The sequence below is a fragment of the Vipera ursinii genome, assembly GCF_947247035.1.
Source record: "Vipera ursinii genome assembly, chromosome: 3".
Lineage (NCBI taxonomy): Eukaryota > Metazoa > Chordata > Lepidosauria > Squamata > Viperidae > Vipera > Vipera ursinii.
The window spans coordinates 63,526,287-63,550,583 of NC_139516.1; the positions used below are offsets into that span (position 1 = coordinate 63,526,287).

At 38.9% G+C, this 24,297-nt stretch overlaps 1 protein-coding gene across 7 annotated transcripts in view; it reads right to left on the reverse strand.

Moving 5' to 3' along the window:
* The window catches only part of SSBP3 (single stranded DNA binding protein 3), a 208,188-nt gene that overhangs the window by 165,413 nt on the left and 18,478 nt on the right, over positions 1 to 24,297 (reverse strand). The window lies entirely within an intron of this gene.

Consider the following 24,297-nt stretch of genomic DNA (forward strand, 5'->3'; position numbering starts at 1 on the left):
AGTGACAGCAGCATACAAGCACACTAGGAATGCTATTGGTAAGCAGAGAAGATTCAAGACACAGTTAACTAGTAACTTTATTAGGTTCCAGTGTTCAATGTCAGAAGCAGAAATATGTTTTTTTAAAAATCTGGTGAGTTCCAGGATGTTATTATATAGGGTTACAGCTGGTCCACAAAATTCAAAATGAAACGATAATGACATATGAAAAGGACTGAATGTCTAAAGATACAATGAATATATTCTGCATGTTCAAGCAGCGACTTTTTAAAATCACTTTCACCACGTTCCATTAGTTCATTGTTGACAACTTCTCCTCAAAGACAAGCTTAAACATTTGCAAATGACACCATCTCATGTACCATATTATTATTTGTTAAGCTATAGAATTATGGCTTTCTAGCTGATAAAAATCAGTAAATAAAAAAGAATGCAGAAACCAGCTTTCTTCCTCAAATTAGGATTTAGCAAAACAATTCAAAACAGATTCTAGACATGTTACAGTATAGAGTGTCAGATATTTAAAAATTCTGGTAAAAGTATGATTAAAATAAATGCTTCTTAGTTAAGCAAAATAAAAGACAGTTGTGTATAAATCAGTTTTAAAGGGGAAAAAACACTGAGGTAATGAGAGAACAACTTAAACATGATCTCTCCACACACACTGATGTGCTTATAAGAAAACCTGATCACCAAAGACAAAAGTTATATATTACAAAGCTGGATCAAGTGTAGGGTTGTTGTTGTTTTTAAAAAAAATACATCTCTTTCCTCTGTCCACTCCGGCTCCCAATCCCAGTCTTTTATCTCTCACTACTGTCTGGAACTGTAATTTATGAATACAGTAATCCTTGCTTAATGAGTGTAATTGAACCCAGAATTTTGGTTGTAAGTTGTTGTGGGTTGTTAAACGGGTCATCATGTGACCTGATTCTATTTTACAACCACTTTTATAACGTCCCACAAGTGAGTCACTACAATGATTAACAGAATTACATGGCTGTTAAGCAAACTATGTGGTCATTAAGCAAATTCACCATATCCAATGGGCACTTTTTGCCAGAAAATGGTAAAAAAATGTCACAAATTATGGCCACATGATCATGGGATGCTACAAACAGTTATAAACATTAACTAGTTTCCAAGAGCCCAAAATGCAATCATGTGACTGTGGAGCATGACAATCATAACTTTGGGAGGTATTGTAAGTAACTTTTTTATGCCATTATAACTTTGAACAGTTGTTAAGTGGCTGGTCATTAAGCAAGGACTATCTATAATAAAGTAACCAGAAGATAGAAACACTGATATTTTAATCTTGACAATAGGCTTTTTAGAATTGGATTAAAGATGTATATCACCATTAAACATCTATTATGCCTGGCAAAATTCACAACTAGAAATAAAGAAGAGTGATATACTGACAAGGCATTTTGATTCATGTATTATAACCATGAGGACATGCGAAGTTCATTATGCATTAATAGCCTCAACTTGTCGTGGGAACAAGGACCAGAGACTGTTTTCTCCAACAATTTTTGGTCTGACCTACTAGAACATCTAAAGAAAAACTACTTTGAGTCCCAAATTCCTAAAAAATATAGAGGGGGAGGCGGTCTGAAGCTAGAGTGTGTTGCTTGTTGATGGCAGAGACATTGCCTTGGAATAGCCCCCAATTAAGATTGAACTAGCTTTGCTGTTTTTTAAGAAAACGTTAAAAACTGAATTATTTTGGAGGAATTTTTTCTTAAATTGACATTTGATGCTATCTTGTTCTTTTCCTTTATTCTTGATATGTTCCTTTTAATTGTTCTCTTTTATTTACTTCTGATGGTGTTTGACTGTATTTTATGGTATTACTTTTGTAGCTGATTTTAATCTGTTGATATTTTAATTTGTGTTTACATACATTATATAAAATGTTGAGAGTCATTTGTCTGTGGTAGGGTAGAAATTTATTAAATAAATTGATAAATAAAAGCACAAACCACATTAATTCTACCTTTAATTCAATAGCTTTTTGCAACTGAAAGAACATTCTTTTGTAAAAATCATTGCCCCTGAACTAACCAACATTATACTTCAAAACCAACACCTTCTTAGTTCTGAAAGTTCAGTTTAGTCCTGGAACTAAATAAATAAAAGCAACAATAAATAAAATTTGTGATAAAGTAAACCTAAAGCAAGGTTACTGTCCATAATTGATAGTGGTAATTTGCCCATTCTAACTAGATGTAGTTTTTTTTAAAGTTTTAATTAAAGGGTGCAGTAGAAAACTAGTCTGAAATCAAAAGATGCACAAGAAGAATTCATATTTGAATAAGACTGTTTATGTGATTGCATTTTTAAAGAAAAAATAATGCAGGAAATCACATCACTGTTTCAGTCAGGACTGAAGTTGACAGAAAGTTTAAAATTCCAAGTCAATCTTAGCTGTATGGTTCTACATAGTGCACATTAAGTCACCTCCAGAATAGAAAGAAGTAAGTGATAGCATACAGAGTGATCTTAGCATACAACTGTCAGAAGGAAGGAAATAACATATGACCCTCAAGAAATCCCACTAATAATGCGATAGTCCTTAAATGTCTAATTCAATCTCAATCCATTTGTCATCAGAAAATAACACCAGATTTAGGGACAAGCAATTTATTTATTTATTAACTTATATAGCTGCCTTTCTTATACAAGATAATTCTAGGTAGCTCCCAATAATATTAAATAAAAATACAATAAACAAAAAGTAACTTCATGACAACACCACATATCATAATACAGTATTTTAATACTGTACTGAAAATGTATTAAAACAAGGCTCACATTAACATTGCTGGGTTTATTTTTAATTTATATTCTGTGCTTCCTATAGGGGCAAAATGTACAATTCACACATATTATAAAAAGCTGTGATGTTATTAACAATTACAATTGTTGCTCATTTGATTTTTAACTACAATGTTCATAACACATCTCCAGCATTCAAAGAATGTTCAAAATGCAACTGCCAGGTACCAAGAATTATTTTCTGCATGCCCTGTTGTTTGAACATGGTGTATACTTTACCTGTTTAGGAAGGCATGTGTGGCTGAGGACAGAGGATAAGAGGGTGGCCAGTATTGATAAAATGTATTAAGTTTCTTCCTTTTTGAATTCAAGTGCCAGACATCAGTTAACACCAAGGGGAAAAATACATCCACACTTCCTTGTTGCTACTTTTCACTTCTGAAATTGTTTGGGAGAACAGACATCCCAGTTCAACCGGGTAGCTTATCACTGGATCTTGTCTTTAGGCCTTTCAACTATCAATAGCAAGTGGTGGTTCCAATATATCCTTTGCTTCACAAAAGAAGTGTGAGATTACATCCTTTGCTTCACAAAAGAAGTGTGAGATTACAATTAAAATGTTGCTCAGGAAAAATAAGTGGAGGTATAATACTTAAGATGCATGTAAAGAACCTGCATAGAATCACGTGGCTTTGGCTATGAAAAAAAAATCAACAAAATTACAGAGGAGAGGGGATTTGCACCAAAAGGCTGGGGGGAAAAAATCAGTGCTCAAAATCAAAATCACCCCACTGTGACAATTATGTGGAAATTTGTTTTAGATGACAAGGTCTCAACTTAAATAGTTAGGATTTCCTCAACCGCCTTAGGAAAAGAGCAGTTTGTGAGCGGAACCATTTATTTAAGGATGTGATAGAATCCTTTCCCTGGGTATTTTCAAGCAGAGCTTGAATAGACCTTTGTCATTGATGCTTACATTTGAATTCTTCCACTGAGCAGGGGGATTGGACTTGATGGCAGAGGTAGGGTCTTCCAACTCTGTAAATTTTATGTTTTTTTAAAAAAAATGTTTGCACATACTATGGACGTGAAACCTATTTTCAAAACATTTGACAAAACATCCTATAAACTGATTGATTACTAGGCTAATTTTGACAGGACAATTAACTTGATATATATAGATGGAGATAAAGAAGAGTTTGCTCTTGGCTTGTGGATAGGAGAGAAATCTATCTGCGGATGACACAAAACTAGGTGGGATTTAGTACTTTAGAAGACAAATGCAAAATTCACAACAACTTTGAAACAAATGGTGTAAGTAACGTAACAATATTTACCAAAGTAAAAAGTTCTACAGAAATAGAAGCCAAAAGTACAAATCAGAATGAAGGTATCTAGCGTGACAAGAATTTTCTGGGGGGAAAAAAACACTACTGCCATTGATCCCAAAATAAATATGAATTCACAATGTGACATGGCTACTACAAAACTACTACAATTGCTACTACCGTGTTTCCCCGGAAATAAGACCCAGGCCTTTTTTTTTGCCTCCAAAAGAGGTACCAGGTTTTATTTTGGGGGGGTGTCTTTTATTTTGGGGGGGTGTCTTTCCAGCGTCAGCATCAACAGCCCTGCCCAGCTGGCCCACTTCTTCTGCAGCCGAAGGAGCAGCTTCATTCTGCAGCTGAGAATGGAGCTCTGGCCTTCATTTCACAGTCAGAGGCCTTCCGGAAAGGCCTCTGACTGCGAAACACAGGCCGGAGCTCCATTCTCAGCTGCAGAATGAAGCTGCTTCTTTGTTTGAAAAAGAGGTAGGCCGGCGAGGCAAGGCAAGTGTCCATTCATGGGAGGCCTGGCTGCAATAGTAAGCTCTACCCCCCCACCCCAGCTTGATTTTTAGGCGTGCACCTTGCTCCAAAACTAATGCTTATTTTTGGGGTAGGGCTTATATTAGGCCCACCCCCAAAAATCAAGCTAGGGCTTATTTTTGGAGTAGGTCTTACTTTTGGGGAAACATGGAAATGCAATTTAGGCTGTAGTAGCACAAGGATATGGGACGCGGTGGCTCAGTGGGTTAGGATGCTGAGCTTGTCGATCAGAAGGTCAGCAGTTTGGCAGGTTGAATACCAAGTGCCGCGTAACAAAGTGACCACCTGTTACTCGTCCCAGCTTCTGCCAACCTAGCAGTTCGAAAGCATGTAAAAATGCAAGTACAAAAATAGGGACCACTACGATGGGAAGGTAACAGCGTTCCGTGAGCCTTTGGCGTCCAGTCATGCCGGCCACATGACCATGGAGATGTCTTCGGACAAACGCTGGCTCTTCGGCTTTGAAACGGAGATGAGCACCAGCCCCTAGAGTCGGAAACGACTAGCACGCATGTACGGGGGAACCTTTACCTTTACCACAAGGATAAAGGTATGCGGTGGCTCAGGACGCTGAGCTTGTCGATCAGAAGGTCGGCAGTTTGGCGGGTCGAATCCGGAGTGCTGCGTAACAGAGTGAGCGCCTGTTACTTATCCCAGCTTCTGCCAACCTAGCAGTTCGAAAGCACATAAAAATGCAAGTAGAAAAATAGGGACCACTCCAGTGGGAAGGTAACAGTGTTCCGTGCGCCTTTGGCGTCTAGTCATGCCGGCCACATGACCACGGAGACGTCCTCAGACAAATGCTGGCTCTTTGGCTTTGAAACGGAGATGAGCACCGGCCCCTAGAGTCGGAAACGACTAGCAAGCATGTGCGGGGGAAACTTTACCTTTACTTTTTAGCACAAGGATAGTTTGCAATCCATAAAAAGTAAACATTCTTCTTTTTTTCTGCTTTGGACAAATTGTAACCTAGAATATTATATTTTAGCACCAGATCATATTCCTGTTGGGAATCCCAGATCCTTCTATTTATATCAGTAGGTCTGGCACAACATACAATTCTATTTTCTCACTATTTTATTATGATCATAAAAAATAATACTCTTTCTCAAGTTCTGTATTATTATTATTATTATTATTATTATTATTATTATTATTATTATTATTATTATTATTATTATTATTATTATTCCTCCTCCTTTGAATCAGTCTTGACTGCTGAGAACCACCTGGACAAATCTCTGTAGTTTTCCTGGGAATATTTTTTAAAGTGGTCTGCCATTTCCTGCTTCCTAGGACTGAGAGAGAGTGACTGGCCCCTAGTCACCTAGTAGGCTTTATACCTAAAATAGAACTAGAACTCACAGTCTCCTGGTTTCTAACTGGTACCTTGATCACCACACTAAATAGCTCTTGCTTAGTCTACGGAGGTACTCAAGTCATCCAGGCCATGTTGTACAAAAAGTGCTTTTTTCAAACGAAAATGGGAGGTTCTTTTATTTTTTGTTGAAGACGTTTCACTTCCGTTTGACCAAAGCATCTTTTGGGATAGTTCTAACTTATTTATTAAGCATGAAATAATAGTAAAAAAATGTTAGTGACAGCTTTACAAACAAATCTTGATACCAGATAGACAATTTATAAATGATTTAAAAATAACTTTTTAACATTATCAGATCCTGGAAATTGTCACACTTCTTTATGATTAAGATTAAAGCAGTGTTATAAAAAGTTTATCAAACCAAGGTTAATTAAAAATCTATATGTTTCCCAAACACATCATACAGCAGAAGGTAGGATAACATATTTCTGTTTCCAAGACAGTTAATGAGAGCACCATGTCCTTCCACCAAAGAAAAAGGAGCATAAAACTGTTTACATCACATTGTGTATTCTTTGCAAGAATGATGAATGAGCACTTTTGTATTGAAGAGCCAAGCAGTATGGTTTTCACCTCTCTGATCATTTTCCAGAAGGCACGTTCAGTGAAAATCAGCAAATTGAGAAGCAATAGCTTTTTATTTTCATCAGATGATGCTAAGTGCCTGGTTTGCCTTGACCCTTTTCCACACAGCAGCCAAAATACTATTTTCCTGAAAGAGGCCTAACTTTTTTTTAAAAGTGCACGTTACCTCTAACCAATCTCCCCTTAGCTCCAAAAGGCTTTCAAGAATAAGCAAGTTGCTGATTTGCCAAAAGAAAGGGAGATCTGAAAAGGGGAAATGGAGAATCCATTACTTTAGTGAGGCTATACGCTAAAAAACACAAATACTAAAAATGGACTCCACAGAAAGAATACCGAGATGAAGCAACATTAAAAGTTAAACTTAATTAGCTGGCATATTGACAGAGAATCCATTGTGCAGTACAGTGAAGCAATCGAAAGTTCAGAGCCTTGGAAATATAATTTTGAAAAACCCATTGATGCTTGCAGGTAAAAATAGACATGTTGTTGGTACATGCCATAATGCTAGTTAGCTCTAGTAAGAAGTTGTGTAATGCAGCATATAAACTTGAGCCTTTAAAATGCTCGGGGGTGGGTGGGGAAACTTCCACGGATAAAGAAATGAGAAAAATACTAGTAAAACAAGTGCCAAATTCCAGGATGAATTAAATGAATCGTTCATTTCAACAGGTAAAACAAAAATTTTAAAAAATTACTCCCCAAATCATTTCACTAACAATTTACTTTGGCTGAATTCCTACATTTAGTACTTCTACTCTAAACTGTCTCTAGGAAATCCAGACTTGATTACAGAGAAAAATGGAGCAGAAATATTAAAAATCAGTACATGGACTGATCACTTTCAAAAGGAAATCACAGATCCAATGCTTATGGGCACTCTTTTGAAAAGGTGGATCAAAATGCAACTTAGTCAATATTATTTATATGGACAAGGAAATACTTGGCTCCATGATTTCTCCACAAACTTGAGAGACTGGAAATAAAACAATCTATTACCCTTCCCTTCATTGCAGAGATTAAGCAATCACCCATAGACTGATATGTTTACATATGTAGTGTATACATAGTTATATGTATAAAATATTTACCTGGAGAACAGCCCTGGGCATGTGACTGTTGCATGCATGAAAGTGCTTAATTGGCCTTACTCTGAAGCAATGGGACTCTTGCAATAATTCCAGATAGGACTACATTATTACCATTTCATTCTTCTTGGCATTTTTATAAAACAAAATACCCATCATGAGTTGCAACTGAGTGTATGTGTACCTGTTTCTGTGTGATTGGCATTTAACATTTCAAATATGAAAATGGTTGGTATTCTTTCCATTATCTGGGATTATACAAAATATGTTGAGTCCTAAATTCCATCTTAGCCTGAATGATCTTTATTTAGTCTGCCCCAAAGTGAAATCTTTAAACTCTTCCAGACAACAATTTCCTTCAACTTTAATAACCATCATCATTGTTGAACTGGGTTGATAGAATCTGCAGATCAACTATTTCCATGTACTAAGAAATGCACAAATATTATTTGTTTCCTCCAAGAAAATCAGATCATTTAACAAAATTATATTATTTGACAAATCAAGTATGAATTTATCGATACTACTTCATTATATTCTTTTCTCCGATAATTGATGGAAACATACTAGAAGATTCGCCCCTCATTTCATCCTTATAATAGTAAAATGATGTAGGCTCAGACATAGTGACCAATCCCAAAAAAACCTAATGAGCTTCATAATCACATAAGAAATTGAATCTAATTAAAGAATCTTGAGTTCTTTATGCTTGTCCATCATTTTAATCATTCCAACAATGGGATGAAACCTCGAAGACATAGCCACAGATTAAACAAACATTAGGAAGAACCTCTCACAGTAAGAACTGTCAATCAGAGGAACGTTACCACATGGAATAATATCTTCCCCTTCTCTAGGTGATTTTCAGCAGAATTTGGATAGTCATCTATTGAGGATGTTGAGATGATCCTGCACTGAACAGGAGGTAGATGACCTCTTATACCCAACTCTTTCCTCTGCGGTGATATTCAAGAAAATTCATCTCACATATTCTATTCTTATATGCCTAAATTTATAGAAATGAAAGGCCATGACAATTCATGTGTTTCACCAGAATCATGCCGACATGACACAAATCTTCTACTTTTTTTCTCAAAAAAATTCAGCAAAAATTACCTCAACAAGTAGAAAGCACATTTTGTTTGAGTTTGGGAATAAGTGTTTTCTTGCCTGGGGTGTTAAAAAAGGAAACTTGTCAGAAAAAGAAACGGGACAGACCCACGGAGAAACTCTTCTTGCCTTTTCTAGCAAGATTCTTGAACTTTCTTACATTGTGGAAAACAACATTAGAATCAGGTGGAAAGAAACCAGCCGTCAAAACAAAGACCATTTCAAGGCTGCTTTATTGTGTTTTTTAAAAACAGAAAGAGTTCTCTGAATTCATGGTGACATAGTTACAGTTGAGGGTCTGGAATGAAACACTTCTTGTGCTTCACAAACCATAGTTTAGGGTGCTAAGAACATAAAGCTTCATTTTAGCTTCTAGTTTGATTTATATTGGGTTGCCAAATGCATCTCTTGTTTAACTTAGGAGAGGAAAGAAGGAAGCTGAGGACAAGGAAGAGGAAGCAAAATAGAAACTATCTTGACAATGTTATTTAGAACACAAACAATCCAATAGCCTTCTAAAAAGAATCTCCTTGTTTCTTATATCACAGTAGAAAATTGTGTACAGTTGTTTATGAGAGATGTGGTTATATAAAAGGAAGGAAGGAAGGAAGGAAGGAAGGAAGGAAGGAAGGAAGGAAGGAAGGAAGGAAAGAAGGAAGGAAGGAAGGAAGGAAGGAAGGAAGGAAGGAAGGAAGGAAGGAAGGAAAGAAGGAAGGAAAATACTCTCAGTAAAAACATATATCACACTGTCACGATTTTGGCATGTAATCAGCAAATATTGCAAACTTTCAGTCATGTGAAAGTAGCTTGAGATTTTTGCTCCATTACACCTTGGATGAATGAATAAAGATGTGCACTGCTACCTTGTTTAGCTACACTAAACCTCTGGGAAGTGCTATTATTGCACCAATGGCAATTGAGCTTCTGCAAAAGTTAGCTAATTTCCTATTGGAAATTTTTCCCCGCCATTTCCTACAAAGGAACTTTGCTATTAAGACAAATTTTAACCACTGCAGTACTACCTAGTTTACAACATTAAGTTTCTCTACAGATTTATAGCATTAACTCAGGCTCACAACTCCTGATTGCACATTATCCAAACATTGAAGCATGGGTTGTACGCAAATTACTTTGATTCCTAAAAGATGTCTAATAGCTATTCCCGGGAATTGCAGCGCATCATTAAAATACATTGCAATAATACAGAGTAGTAGCAAAAACAAGAAGTTCCTTCAGAAAAATATTTGTCTCTTCAATAGAAAGGAACAGGATTTTCTCATATCAGAGTAAAGTATCAGAAGCCAATTATTTAAGAATAGAATCCCAGCCTGAGATATACAAATACCTATCAGTTCAATGGTGCCCCCTGCCTGTGAAGTTCTGATTTAGCTCTTCTCTCTCCAACTTAAAAGCCTATTGTTGTAAAATTATAGGCTGTGATAACTCCTGCAGGGGTCCACAAAAAGGAATGGTAGAGTGATGGGGACAAACCTTTTGAATTTCCGGATTCTGTTTGAAAAAGAAGCAGGGAATAGGTGAGGCTGAATTTCAACCATGTCACCAACTACCACATCCTCTTATATCCCTTCCACAGCCAAAAAAAAAATATAATGCAAGTCACTGATTTCTATGGTAATGAGTAAGCACCTAGTTTGGGGACAGACGTATGCCGCTTGCCCACCCCAAGGTTGGAAGACCCATGCCGACTCCTACCTTGAGGAGGGGGTTGGATTAGAAGACCTCCACAGTCCCTTCCAGCCCTACGATTCTATGATTCACATACTATAACAATGTCACATCTCCAAGAATCCCCAAAATTATGCCATTTAAATTTGGTAGAAAAACAGCTGTTTTCTGTAGTTTGAGGTTTTGGTTTTTTGTGTTTATTCTTTTCTGGAATAAGGAAGAAAATAAACAAAATAATACAAAAACATGTATCACAAGCCTCAGCTTTATTTGGAAGGAAGGAAGGAAGGAAGGAAGGAAGGAAGGAAGGAAGGAAGGAAGGAAGGAAGGAAGGAAGGAAGGAAGGAAGGACAGGTTTAATCCATCTTGATGACTATCACATCAAACACATTCCACCTATAGCCCTCAAGGAGAAAAAGTGCTCCTGCTTGAGAAAAGTTATTTATTTATAGGATTTATATCCTATATATAGGATACGGGATATATTCTATATCTCATAGCTTACATGAGGAACTTCCTCTATTTCATTCCCAGCTGATCCAGGAATGAAATAGAGGAAGAACCATATTAATCACCACTTTCATACACAGTTGATATACGGTACACATGTATATCAAGTCACGTTCTTCCATCTACAATAATCTCAGTATTGCACATCAGCTAAGGATATATTGGTACAATTTCTCAAATAAACACCATGGATATGCTGGTCCTGTAGAGTGCATCATTGCCACTAAAGATCTACTAGTAGGAATTTGTACTCTTTCTGTTGCACACAATTCTTTCCAGGTTTCCTTGAAAACATATATCACTGTGCAAGGCCATACTCACTCTGAAACCTACCATGTATTTCAGCAATTCTGTAATAATTAGCTTTAAGCCAATTTAAATGAAGATTTGTAGTTGGCATCCTAACGTCCTCTAAAATCTAAATCTGATTATCAATAACCATATTTTATACAGACTGGACAAGGAAAATAAATTGGGATTGATAAAATATATAATGCAACCTGCATTGCCCTTGTCTGCATGAATCCCTGAATAAGATACAGCTAATTTTATACTAGAACAAGCTACTTTAAAAAACCTAAGAATCTCTGCAAATTAATACAGTAGAAGCAAATAGGGGAATCATTTTGTTATTGTGTACTGGGTAGCTTTCCTTTACAAAAAGACTGTCAATTATTTTAATTAAGCAACAGTTCTCAGACTACTATCACCAGCTTGCCATGTCCTGAAAATAAGCTACATATTGTATAATCAACTAAGGCAGAAGAAAAGAACTTTGAGCCAGGGTTAGTGTCTTCAAAAGACCTAGGTCCTAGGCTGCAGACATAGTCATATAAGTAATTTTTTGTTGTTGGGTTGTTAGATCTCTAAATTGAAAAGTTGGATTTTTCCCCAGGAATGGTGCCATTGTAAGGTCCTTCTTGTACAACTTTGCAGTAACTCTACTGTAATTACAAATAAGGGCTGGTTTGGCAAGAGTTGATTACTGTAAAGCAGATTATGAGTTTTTTCCCTGGCCTATAGTGAATTAACTATACACCTATATAACAAAACTATGCAGAACCCACTAGTAAATTAAAAATGTTAAGATCTAACAAGACATCCACAACTTATTGCTACCTACAGGTTTTGAGCTACATCTCCTAAGATTCTTAGTCAGCATATTCAATATCCATAGTGGTTAGGAATTGTGCAAGCCCAGTAATGTGGAAACTGGAAAAGCCTGAGAGAATACCCATCACTGTCTTAGTGTTAAATAACAATCTTAGCGATAAATAGAACAGTAGTGGAATATCTTTCTCAAAATCAGCGACTCGCACTCTTGCACATAGACATTTTTGCCTGCTAGGAACACTGGAGGAAGGCTGGGGCAGATGGAAACTCAAAAGCATGCACAGGCTAGAATATGAAACAGCCTTAAATACATAATTGCATGAAAGAAGCCTAGAATAGTAGTCTTTAGTTTTTCAAGGCTCAGGAAATCTCTGGCCCAACCTGTACTGCAGGAGCCAGCTTTAATTGTTCCTCAGTCCTCCATCCAGCTCCCTTCTCCATGCCCCTCACCCTGAATCAGCATCCTTTTTCTTCTATTCATTTTCTAGAAGAACTATTGCAGTTCAGGCGGTGAAGACTCTTGAATTACAAGTTGGGCCAGTTTCTTAAAGCAACGTCAGCAGTTAGCATTGGGGAAAATCATGAGACATCCCTCAGCTGCCTCACCATCACAGAGGGGACTGTATATTAAAATTGCTGACAAAATCTCTCTTACAGTGAGTGTTGCAAGCTATTATTCATTTTCTCATGCCATATTATACTTTGCTATAATCAGACCAACCTGATTTGGGCTGCTTATTTGTGTAAGTACTTATAGGCATTCTATATCTAAATGTAATTAATCCTATTTTTCTATCTTCCCTTGTAATATTACATCCAACAATAAAGCCCTGGGAACAGCAAAAAGGTTCCATTCAGAGGTAGCCATATTGGAATTCCATGGATCAAACAAGAGGCATATTGGGTTTGCATGCAGACTTGTTCAAAAATACCACAACAAACCCCAGAATCTGTAACAACAGTTGATTCTGAGGAACAAACCAATTAATGAGGGATTTTCCATGCTAATTTGGCTCTTTAATTTGCAAGGAATCTTTCAAATGACAAAATACATCTTTTTTTCCACTGAGATTTCCTATACAAATCATAAGCCACTTTGGACTAGCAATGATCCTATGCAAATGATTTTAAAAAAACGTGAGGGCATGCATGTAGCCCAAGGTCCACAAAAATATTTATGTTGCAAGGGACTCTGGTTTCATGTGTTACTAAAATATTGGCTGGCACAATATCTCATTGCACTTAAATCAGGCCCATAACAGCAGCATGCCACAGAATCATTTTGGAATGTCATTTTACCTAGATATTTCTAAGTAAAAGAAGAATGAACTCCACAGTGGCAAACACTACTGGAGAATCTGCATTTCGAAGTAAATGGAGAGGGTTCTACCAAGTCTGAGCCAAACTGAAGAGAATTATAATACCCGTAGATAGCAAACTGGAGTCAGAAGAAAGACAGAGTTGCTGCTCTTTCTGAAAAACAGAATATTGTCACCTTCTTTTGCTGCCACTTCCCCAAGTCATATTTAGTTTAGTGAGAGCTGTTTACAGTAGGAAAACCTGCAATGTTAGACAGGAGAAAAGAGACAATATAGTCTCTCATCATAAACTATTTATACTACATTTTTTAAAACAGCCTTATTAAAAACTTTTTTGAAATATATTGTGGTGGGAGCCACAGGGCACAGGACCTAGCTTTTCTAAAAACATTCTATAATATACCATATATACAAACCCTATACAAAACTCCCTGTTTTTGAACAACTGCTAGAAGAAAAATGGGTTTTAAAACCTATGCCTGATAGGCCAACAGATGAAAAGTCTCAGTACTAAGCTTCTGTTGGTTGCAAATTTCCCCTGCATTCCTGTGCAACTAAGCTAGAGTTCAGAAGCATCTTTTAAAATAAATACAGAAGCGGCACATTGCAGTGTGAAGTGTTCGTCTGTAATGTGTGGCATTAACAGTTTTGCCTTTATTTAAGGTTTCAAAGGGATCTGGACGCTGTTTTACCATGGAAGGATGTGTGTGCGGAACATGGCAGATCAAACTCAGGTGGCTTACAATTACACTCCACTTGGGCATGGAGGTCAACATTTTTTTCAAAATGAGAAACACCTTTAGGTCAAATTAACATTAAAAAAAAACAAACCCCGCAAAACCGTTTCAAATAATAGATGAACAGCAGCCAGGAAGGAGTAGGTAGCTTCTCAACAATGCCAAGCTCATTTTCAACACACAAGATCAAACATTTCAGCTTGTACAGAAAAGTTCGCCTGTGACACAGCCAGAGAGGTCTGCTTTTGGACTTTATCTTAACTTTCCAGGCTGCCTAGTCATGCCTTTGCAGCGGGCATCAGGGGCTGGTAAGGCCTATTCTGTGGCAAGGAGACCCAGCCTCCCCCTTAGGCACCTCCTGCCTCTTTTTGGAGGAGGAGGAGGGCAGAGAGGCAGAAATAAGAATGCAACCCTCAGGAGAAGCGCCCAAGCCCAGCAGCCATGCACGTCAGCAAGCGGGCAAGGCCTAGGCTGCCACACAGCAGCCACCACCCAGCAGGAGAAGTGACCGCATGTGCTGGGGGGGGGGGAAGAGGGAGGAGGGAAAAGAGAGAGAGGGGAAAAAAATACTCTTTACTCTGTATTTTTCTTTGTATTCCCACTGCCTCCCTCCCTCCTGCTTAATCCCCAGGGCAACAATCAGTTATGCAAATTGGTCCTCCCCCACCTCCTTCCACATTCTAGCCTGGCTGGCCCGCATCTGCTCTAGGTCGATTTCCAACCCCCCCCCCCCCAAGAGGAGGCTACCTCCCTATTGTTCAGCTTCAGGGAACACAAACAGTCCCTCCTCCTTCTCCCCCCTCCCCTCCATTCCACTTTCTTCCTGCCTATGGAGCATTTCCCTTCCACCCTCCCCCACCTCCTCCCCCTCCCTTCATACATTTTAAAACCAAGGCTTTCTTTAAAAGCACAGCATCCATAGGTTCTTACCATAAATCATGGTAAAAAATTACAACTCTCTACATTCTGACACAGTAAAAGGGTGCCCTCAGATCATGTTCAGAATCTCTCCTCTCTCTCTCTCTCTCTCTCTCTCTCTCTCTCTCTCTCTCTCTCTCTCTCTCTCTCTCTCGTGCGCGCGCCCCTGCGCGCTTTGTATAGAAAGATGGGGCAGCCACTTGTACAGAGCTCTAGACCAGGATTAAAAGAGGCATCATTTCTCGTACACCCTAAAAAGGTTTTCTGTTCAGATCTGAATTTCAAAAGTTAAATCGTGTTCGAACTGACAGTGTTTCTGTACACACCTTCCTTTTCACAAGCCACTTCAACATTACCTGCAAGAGAGTTGCCAAACCAGCTTGTTAGTTATCTCTTTCAGTCCCAGGGAATACATCCAAAAACACATGAATTTCTGCAAGCTATGAAGTTCATAACATATCCAAACCTGCTTTCCAAACGACACCACGTGTGCCTCTTATGTAGAAGCATGTGCATACCCTATGTATGCCATTGGTAAACTAGCAATCCCGATCTGGTTTCTGAGCACCTAATAAGCCATACAATAGCCAAATCACAGGATTAAATCAGGAGTATTATTGTAGCAAATACCGAGGAATGGGAAGACAGAAGAGAAAACTCAGATTTAAATATTCGTTCTTTAAAATGAGTTAGGGCTGTTACAAAACAGCACGGAGATTTAAAACCCACAAATGCATCCATGCATAACCTCCCAAAATACAATTACAGCAAAAATCACATTGTTTTAAGTAACAGGACTTACCGGTAATTGTTGAAAAACTAAACCTTTCAAGAAATCATTGACGTGTGTGTGTGTGTGTGTGTGTGTGTGTGTGTGTGTGTGTGTTTTAAAAAAAAAGAAATCTGTCCCAAGACTAAGATTCTAGAAATCTCCCCCCCCCACAATCACGTTAACTATTTAAAGTTGAGCATGCAAATGGAAGCCCTGTGTTATTACTTCAAGCAAATGCTAAGCAGCTTGACTAATCCCATGGTCCATTGGGGCATTCCACCTTTGAGCAAACAGTATACAGATGTAGGTTCTGTAACCTGTGCCTGGACTGAATCATCAATATGCCAAAAAGGAAATCTACTGATATAAAAAAACCCTGAAGACTTATAGTGTCAATAACCTCAATTTGTACCCTTAGAACTTCTATCACCAGTGCTATAACCAGCTAGGGGCTCCTCTCCAGAAGGGAGAGATGAAGCCTCTAAAGATAAAAAAGAAATACATTAACTTTTACAAACCTTCCATTTTTTTCATGACAGTTTCCATGAATTAGGAACAATACAGGCAGTAGCCAAGTCCAGAAGATCAAAACAAAATTTTTCTCAATCCATCTGTTACTTTTCCTCCTCCTTTCTAAAAATCCAAGACTCACTCCCAAACCTTCATTTTTTTTCCTCAAATGGGAACAAAACCTGGACATTAAAAGATTTTTGTGGAATCCAAATAGCAAGCAGGATTTATCTCCTTTTTAGATCAACACAAGCTCATGACAAGTGTAAGACACAGTTTTTCATTGTGAAATTTTTGCAGTTTGGAAAGCATCAAACAAAATGCAAGAACCTACTCTTTGCTGGACTGCAATCCACTATAAAGGGTTTAAAGCTAAATAATTGGGTGGACAACAGCAATATTTGTGCCCAATGCAGAGAGCTTACAGTTGCTGTTGAAATCCTCTTATGTGTAATGTAACACTTGGTATTAAGAGTGTTCCCTCCACAGACAAGCTTCACTTGCAGTGAGCTCTCACTTTATGTACAAAGTTCAGAAATTTTCAAATATTGCCAGAACAGATCCCAGACAGCATCAAAGCAGACCCTGCACATCTTCTGACCTGCCAAATCAAGAGCAGACCATTTTTTATTTTTATATAATTCTTCCTCCCAGAGCAGTATTGTTCAAATTTGGCAACTTCATGATATGTGGACTTCAACTCCCAGAATTATAACAGCACACTCCGAGAGAATTTGGGGAGTCACTGTTCTAGAGCAATTATAAGATTTGGAAATGTTACAATTAAACCAATAATGCCTAAAAAAAACCCGTAACGGTAAAAATTAACACAAACGTTCACTAAAAAACAGGAAAAGACAATCGTGTACCTTTTTTCTGAAAGCTGACAATAGCTTCCAAGTAATTCTTGCAAGCATTAGAATGCAATAAGTCTTCCCAAGCCTAGCCATAAAATATTCTTTTTTTCTCATGCTCCTTCAGATGTAAGGAAAGTAATAATAAGCACGTACATGACATACTCATTGGATATTTTCCCCCTCAGATATAATTTTATCTATTCCTTACAACAGTGGTCCCCAACATTTCGGGCTTGGAGGCCTGGCGCCGGGGGGGGGGAAGGGATGGCTCTGTGTGAGTGGTAGGTGCAGCCTGGTTCTGAAGAGGCGGTAGCTAACTTGTGGGCTGCAGCCTGTGGGTTGGGGACCCCTGCCCTACAACACAAAATAAGCCCTCCTACCAAATATCTTAGGCTCAGATAATAATAATAATAATAATAATAAGAAGAAGAAGAAGAAGAAGAAGAAGAAGAAGAAGAAGAAGGAGAAGAAGAAGGAGAAGGAGAAGGAGAAGGAGAAGGAGAAGGAGAAGGAGAAGGAGAAGGAGAAGGAGAAGGAGAAGGAGAAGGAGAAGGAGAAGGAGAAGGAGAAGGAGAAGGAGAAGGAGAAGGAGAAGAAGAAGAAGAAGAAGAAGAAGAAGAAGAAGAAGAAGAAGAAGAAGAAGAAGAAGAAGAAGAAGAAGAAGAAGAAGAAGAAGAAGAAGAAGAAGAAGTTGGAAGGGACCTTGGAGGTCATCTAGTTCAACCCCCTGCTAAGGCAGGAAACCCTATACCATTTCAGGCAAATGGCTGTCCAGTCTCTTCTTAATAACTTCCAGTGTTGGAGCATTCACCACTTCTGGAGGCAGGTTGTTCCACTGGTTAATTGTTCTAACTGTCAGGAAGTTTCTCCTTAGTTCTAGGTTGCTTCTCTCCTTGACTAGTTTCCATCCGTTGCTTCTTGTCCTGCTTTCAGGTGCTTTGGAGAATAGCTTGACTCCCTCTTCTTTGTGGCAGCCCCTGAGATATTGGAACACTGCTATCATGTCACCCCTCACTCTTCTCTTCATTAAACTACACATACTACACATAGATTAAGCAACCAAACATCTCAATCGGCATCCAAATATATATGCACTTTTCTTATTGCTCTAGCTTTATTATAAAGTACCAGATTAAAAGACAACACTGGGGCATCCTGTATTGAATGTATCCAACGCTGAGTTCTTCTGACTATGGTCTTGCCTTTATTTTTGTGTAGGGAGAAATGCATCTCTCAACGGAATGATTGACACACAGTTCACAATTCTCATCCCTATAAAGAACAGCAACAAGGTTAACTGGCAGCATGAAGAGGCTGTGGGGCAGACTACCGCTTCCTCTTCTGTTAGCAGCTCCATCAGTGGAGAACTTGGCAGAGTTTCTTGGCAGTGCTCTAAGGCAGTGTTCTCAACTTTGGCAATGTGCCCAAAGATATGTGGACTTCCAATCCCAGAAAGCCCCAACCAAGTTTAAGAAACTCTGCTCTAAGAAACTCTTAACAGCTGCCCTTTTAACTTCTCATAATTCCCGTAACTCCCTGGACCATTCTAGGAAATTAGAATGCAGGTACACTTAACTATCTTGTGATGCTTGGATTCCTGAACAAAATTGGGGGTCGTGGAGATGGAGGAAGGTAGGGTTAAGTATGGGGACCAGGCAATGACAAGGGAAGAGAGGCCCACTAACTGCCCAAAGAGGCTGAATGCAGACACTATCACCGATCGTGTTAAATTTCTTAAAACAGCAAAAATGCAACTCTTCGATTTAACCATTTTTGGTTATTAGAAGTTCTTCCTGTAAAATTCTTCTCTTAATGCCCAGCTTCATGAATCCTGGCTCTGGTGATAAGGGAAAGGTACTTTGCACATGTTCAACATATATACAGACTCTTATGTAAATTATTCTGGCGATTCCTTTGAAGATTTAACAACAACCAATATGTATGTGACTCTTGAATTCTACTTCCAAAGTGACTGAGATCAGAAGCAACTTGTGACCTTGCTATTTTCAACATTTAAAAATGAAGAACTCCACATAGGAGTTGCTGATTCATTGATTACCTCTTGTAGACAATCCTCCAGAAAATAAGGCTATCACTGTACATTATTAGAACCATGCAACTCAAGGCTTTAGAGAGAATCCCAAGATTTTAATACAATTCAGATGTCCCTGTTTCTCAATTAACTTCGATTAAATTTGAGGATTGCCAAGAAAGGCAACTGATGGGCTAGCAACTGTTGTCTTTATTTTATATACTGTTTATTTTAAACTGTCCGCTGCCTACAGTCTCCATCATAAGAAAATATCACAAGCAGCTCAATAGACAAGTGGCTTAGCTTCTGTAGTTTTTTATCCTTAACAAACCTTTAATGAAATGGCTAATTCTTAGCACATATCTTGGGAGAAATCTGAACCACAAAGCATGAAGTGTAGTAGGTCATGTTCAGAAGATGTAACCAATAAAAAGGATACCGGTCAGCTGGTATGTGCAGCTCAGATCTAATGATGGAAGGAGAGGAGGAGAGTGTGTTTCACTTTAACCACTGTAAGAAAGTGAAATCTTGAATATTTGAAGACGGAAGCCCCAGGTCAAAATAAAAATCATGCCTATATATCACTGTCATTCACAATCGGCTTTATATGGCACTGCAAATGGGGTTCCTTCTTATCGGAAACAATGTTCTAAACCACTAATACAGGGATCTTCAAACTTGGCCCTTTTATGACTTGTGGACTTCAACTCCCAGAATTCCTCAGCCAGCGTGCCTGGCTGAGGAATTCTGGGAGTTGAAGTCCACAAGTTATAAAAGGGCCAAGTTTGAAGACCCCTGCACTAATAAGACAGTATGGTTTTGGCTTTACTAAAGATTTGCCAGACTCCTGAAAGTTTACGTACACACTGTATGTTGACTACTGCCAGCTTCCCTTTTTAACAGTCAGAACTTTTATTCTGCCACAAGTGTGAAGCTACCTTAATGAAATGGCTAAACTACAACTCTTGCTCAACGTCACAGCATTCACCTCACAAACTTCAAGGAACAGATGGCCAAACCCAAACCTGTGTGCTGGCAGATTATTCATGCCTGTTTGGATAAGGAACAGATCACACAACTCATTGGCAAAAGTCAAAAGAATACTAGGTATGAGTTATTTGCAAGCAGGAAGAAAAACATCCAAGCTTTCCTTACAACTTCATGTCAAAATGTAAAATAAATAAATAAAATGTAACAATCATTATTTACTTTCTGCCGGCCAGTGTGAGGACCCAAGGCAATTCCACTCTTTATTAATTAAATGTAGATTTTGCTATCTTTTCTTCAAGAGCCCAAAGTAGCAAGCATGGAGATCTTTCTTCATGTGGCCACACAAGCTTATAAGATGAGGTTGGCTGGGAAAGGACAACTGGTTCAAACTGGTTTCCATGGTTAAAGATGAAATTATCCCGAGTCTGCCTGGCCCTAGTACAATATTTTAACTACTAGACCAGGGGTCTCCAAACTTGGCAACTTTTAAGACTTGTGGACTTCAACTCTCAGAATTCCTCAGCCAGCCATGCTGGCTAGGAAATTCTGGGAATAGAAGTACACAAATCTTAAGGCGGCCCGGTTTGGAGACCCCTGTAGTATACCAAACTAGCCCCAATTCAGGGGTCCCAAACTCACAATGTCACATGACATTGTGCTATTGCCGGCAATGGGGTGGGCACGGTTTCACCATGACACATCCGGCCCGTGGGCCAGCAGTTTGACACCCCTGCCCTAATTCCCTGAAGCTCAAAGATGGACCCATTTGTTCCTGGGCCCACGACTCCTCTCCTAAAGGATTCCCATCTCAACAGCAGGAAAAAATGGGGCCTGACAGAATGGAGTATTAGAAAGCTTGGGCATGTCTCATTTCTGTGCCCCTTGAGTCCTATGCCCCAAGAATAACTGCTCTTCACCTTTGTATCAGAGTACTCAGAGTCCTAGAGGCAAGCAAATCATCTTTGCAGGGCAGATCTTTCTTCCCCAATCAACAAAAAACAAGTTGTTCTTGCAAATGCTCCCAACATTTGCTTGCTCTCACTGCAAAAAGTCACACAGCATTATCAGGACAGTGGCTACTTCTCCTCCTTACTCCTCCCATCCTGCTGCTTCAAGAGCTTAACCAGGGAACATGTCATCAGCCATAAAGGATTTCCCTCCCCCACGGTAGCAATAAACCAACAGCTCTCCAGTTTAAAGAGACAGCATCTTTCCAATCTGCCCATTTTTGTTTGTGCACCGAAATAAACAGGGGAGGGGGGGAGAACAGGAAACCTCTTTTCTTGCTTCCATATCCACCCTTTGGGAGCTTATAGTTTGCCAGGCTGATCTATAAGACAAAAATATCATCTCCAGTTGTGTTGTGGTTGTTATGATTAGCTACTGGCGTGATCAGAGAGCTGCAACCCAACTCTAAAGGCCTGTCCATCTCATTGAAATACACTGGTGGCCCGATTGCAACATACATTCATGTGTTTATTGGCTGTTTACTCAGAACCTGAGGAACAGGTTTTGCAGCCCGTCATGGCAGATGTTATCTGAATCTCACTTCAGTCTTAGCTGCTGGGAAGGACTTGCTGACTCATGGAAAAGGCCTGTGGTTGATTTCAAATTTACCTAGGTCTTCTCAGAAGCTGCACACTCAGAGGGGAGGGAAGAAGAGATGACTTCCAAATCCCTGAGAATGAAACCAGTTAAAAAAAAATCAGGATTTAACCTGCCTGCCTTTCAAACATTCAGCAAATGTAACAAGATAAACCATGCACCATGTCTCTCTCTCTCTCTCTCTCTCTCTCTCTCTCTCTCTCTCTCTGTGTGTGTGTGTGTGTGTGTTTACATGAGGAGACCTGGGAGCCATTTGCTGTAAATGGCAACAGCAAAACTACTGGGCTTGCCATCTGTCCCTTAAAAACAAATGTAATGAGTTTGCTTCTAAATGCTGCAGCCCATTCCCTTTGCCCTTCCATATGTGACTGAAACTACACAACTGACAGGCACAAAGCTTTAAAACTGCACAGAAGGACACTGATCCATCACTACCGTAGAATTTTATTTCCAGGGAAATGCAGCACTGTTTTTAAAGGGATGTTTTGGCTTTCCAAGTTGTTACACAGGCACAACTGCACCTTTTACCCAATTAATTTGCTTAAGAATACATTTAAACACATTTGATCAATCAAGACAGTGTTCTCGGTTAATTGGAGAGATGATTATTTTTAAAATGTTTCTGTGCAAATATTTACAAACATCACACCAGTGACAGGCTGTAATGTTTGTAGGTAGCTGAATTAAAGCCTCTGTATTAAACACAACAGCAGAAGCCTATCTTGGTTCTCATGCAGTAAAGAATGGCTTCTGTTGCGATGTTTGATTTTGGCTTAGTGTGTTGTGCAATTCCAGTCCATTCAATAAACTATAGCTTAGTTAGTGCAATGGATAAACTAGGCCATAGCCTCCTTTGAGGTAGAAGCTGCAAGATGCAGGAGCCCTGGCTGTGATTCATCTCCAACTCACACCCTGGGTTCATACATGCTGGTAGCAATGGAAGATTGTGCAACAATTCACCTTTAAAAATGCTTCCTGTTATGCCAGTGGAAATATGCCCTATCCTCCATTCCCAGCTTTTGGAAAATGGAAGAAGCCATCTTTCCTTAAGTATAGTTGCACAGGGAGTTAGAGGGGGAGGGGTGGGGGTGGGAAATGAATGCTAGGGCAAAAAGAATGAAAGGCCTGTTGCTGTCCTTAAAGACAAATTCATCTAAGTCTTCCTCGGAATCTGATCGTGCAGGTAACTAAGTGTTTTTTTTTTCTCTGCTCAGCTTTCATTTATTTTCCCTACCTTTCCCTACCTCTTCCCTGCTACTTTTTTAACAAGCTTTCTCTCCTATTCTTGACCTCCTCTGCCTCTGCTTCACTTCTAAACACCTCTCTTATGGGCTCCTCCTCGTTACTGAGAATACTGTCCCAGAAATCTTAACCCTTCCCAAATAAAAACCATGCACTTATTTGATGATTAATTCAATTTATGCAAACAATATACCAACTGATGAAAAGAGTGACTGAAAGTAGAATTTGTTAATTCCCGGAACAGGATCTGAAGACGAATCGGAGGCTCCTTTGATCCACCTTTGACCTGCTTTGCAAATGTTCTTATGTCACTTTTTTGGGACATTTTGATGCAAACGTTGTCATTTTTAGAAAGAAAAGAATTAATGAAGAAATCAACCAGCTTTATTTCCAAAGATGCATCCAATTGAGAATTTGCACGGTGTATACCATTTTTGACTGTAAGCCTGCCTCCAATAGCTTTTATTTACCTAGCAAACCATTGCTTCTGATATATTATGCCTACATCTTCATAATATTAATTCTTCCAAAACAAATGATACATATTTTATGTACATGAATGCCAGCTTACCCAAAGAACCACACGATTATCCAAATTTCTTTCAGATGAAAAGTTCAAGGAAAACATCTGTAACCATGCCTCGAGCTAATTTACTATCAGGAACAGTCACAACCAAGCAACATGGACCAGCCGTTTGATCCTGGCAAGACAACTTTTCATGTTTCTTTGAGATTTGCACCCTCTGACTATGTCACTTATATTTCTGTAGCCAAGTCTGAAGCAAGTCCTAAGTTGCCATTGCTCCTTGTAGCAGACAGTGGGAAAGCATACACAGATCAGAGGCCCCAGTCCTATATCTACCGTATTTATCTGCCTGCCAGTAAGCCCTATGAACTCATCCATATGACTACATTTTTGGCAATGGCCACTTCAGATGATTAAAAATGTTTTGAAAGAGTCAAAATGGCTTATACTCACCTTATACTTTTACCTCCTTTAAGCAGGATTTCCTAAGGGTTTGACCATATAGAAAATCTATTTGAACCCACATTGCTGTGGAACAGAGAAGGCATGCACACCCCAAGAAACAATTCCTCTTTAAAACTAGTTGTCATTCTTCTGAGAACTGTCATTCACCTGCTGCCTACATTTTGCATAGGATGAAGGTGTCCATTCCATTCCCTTTCACTTT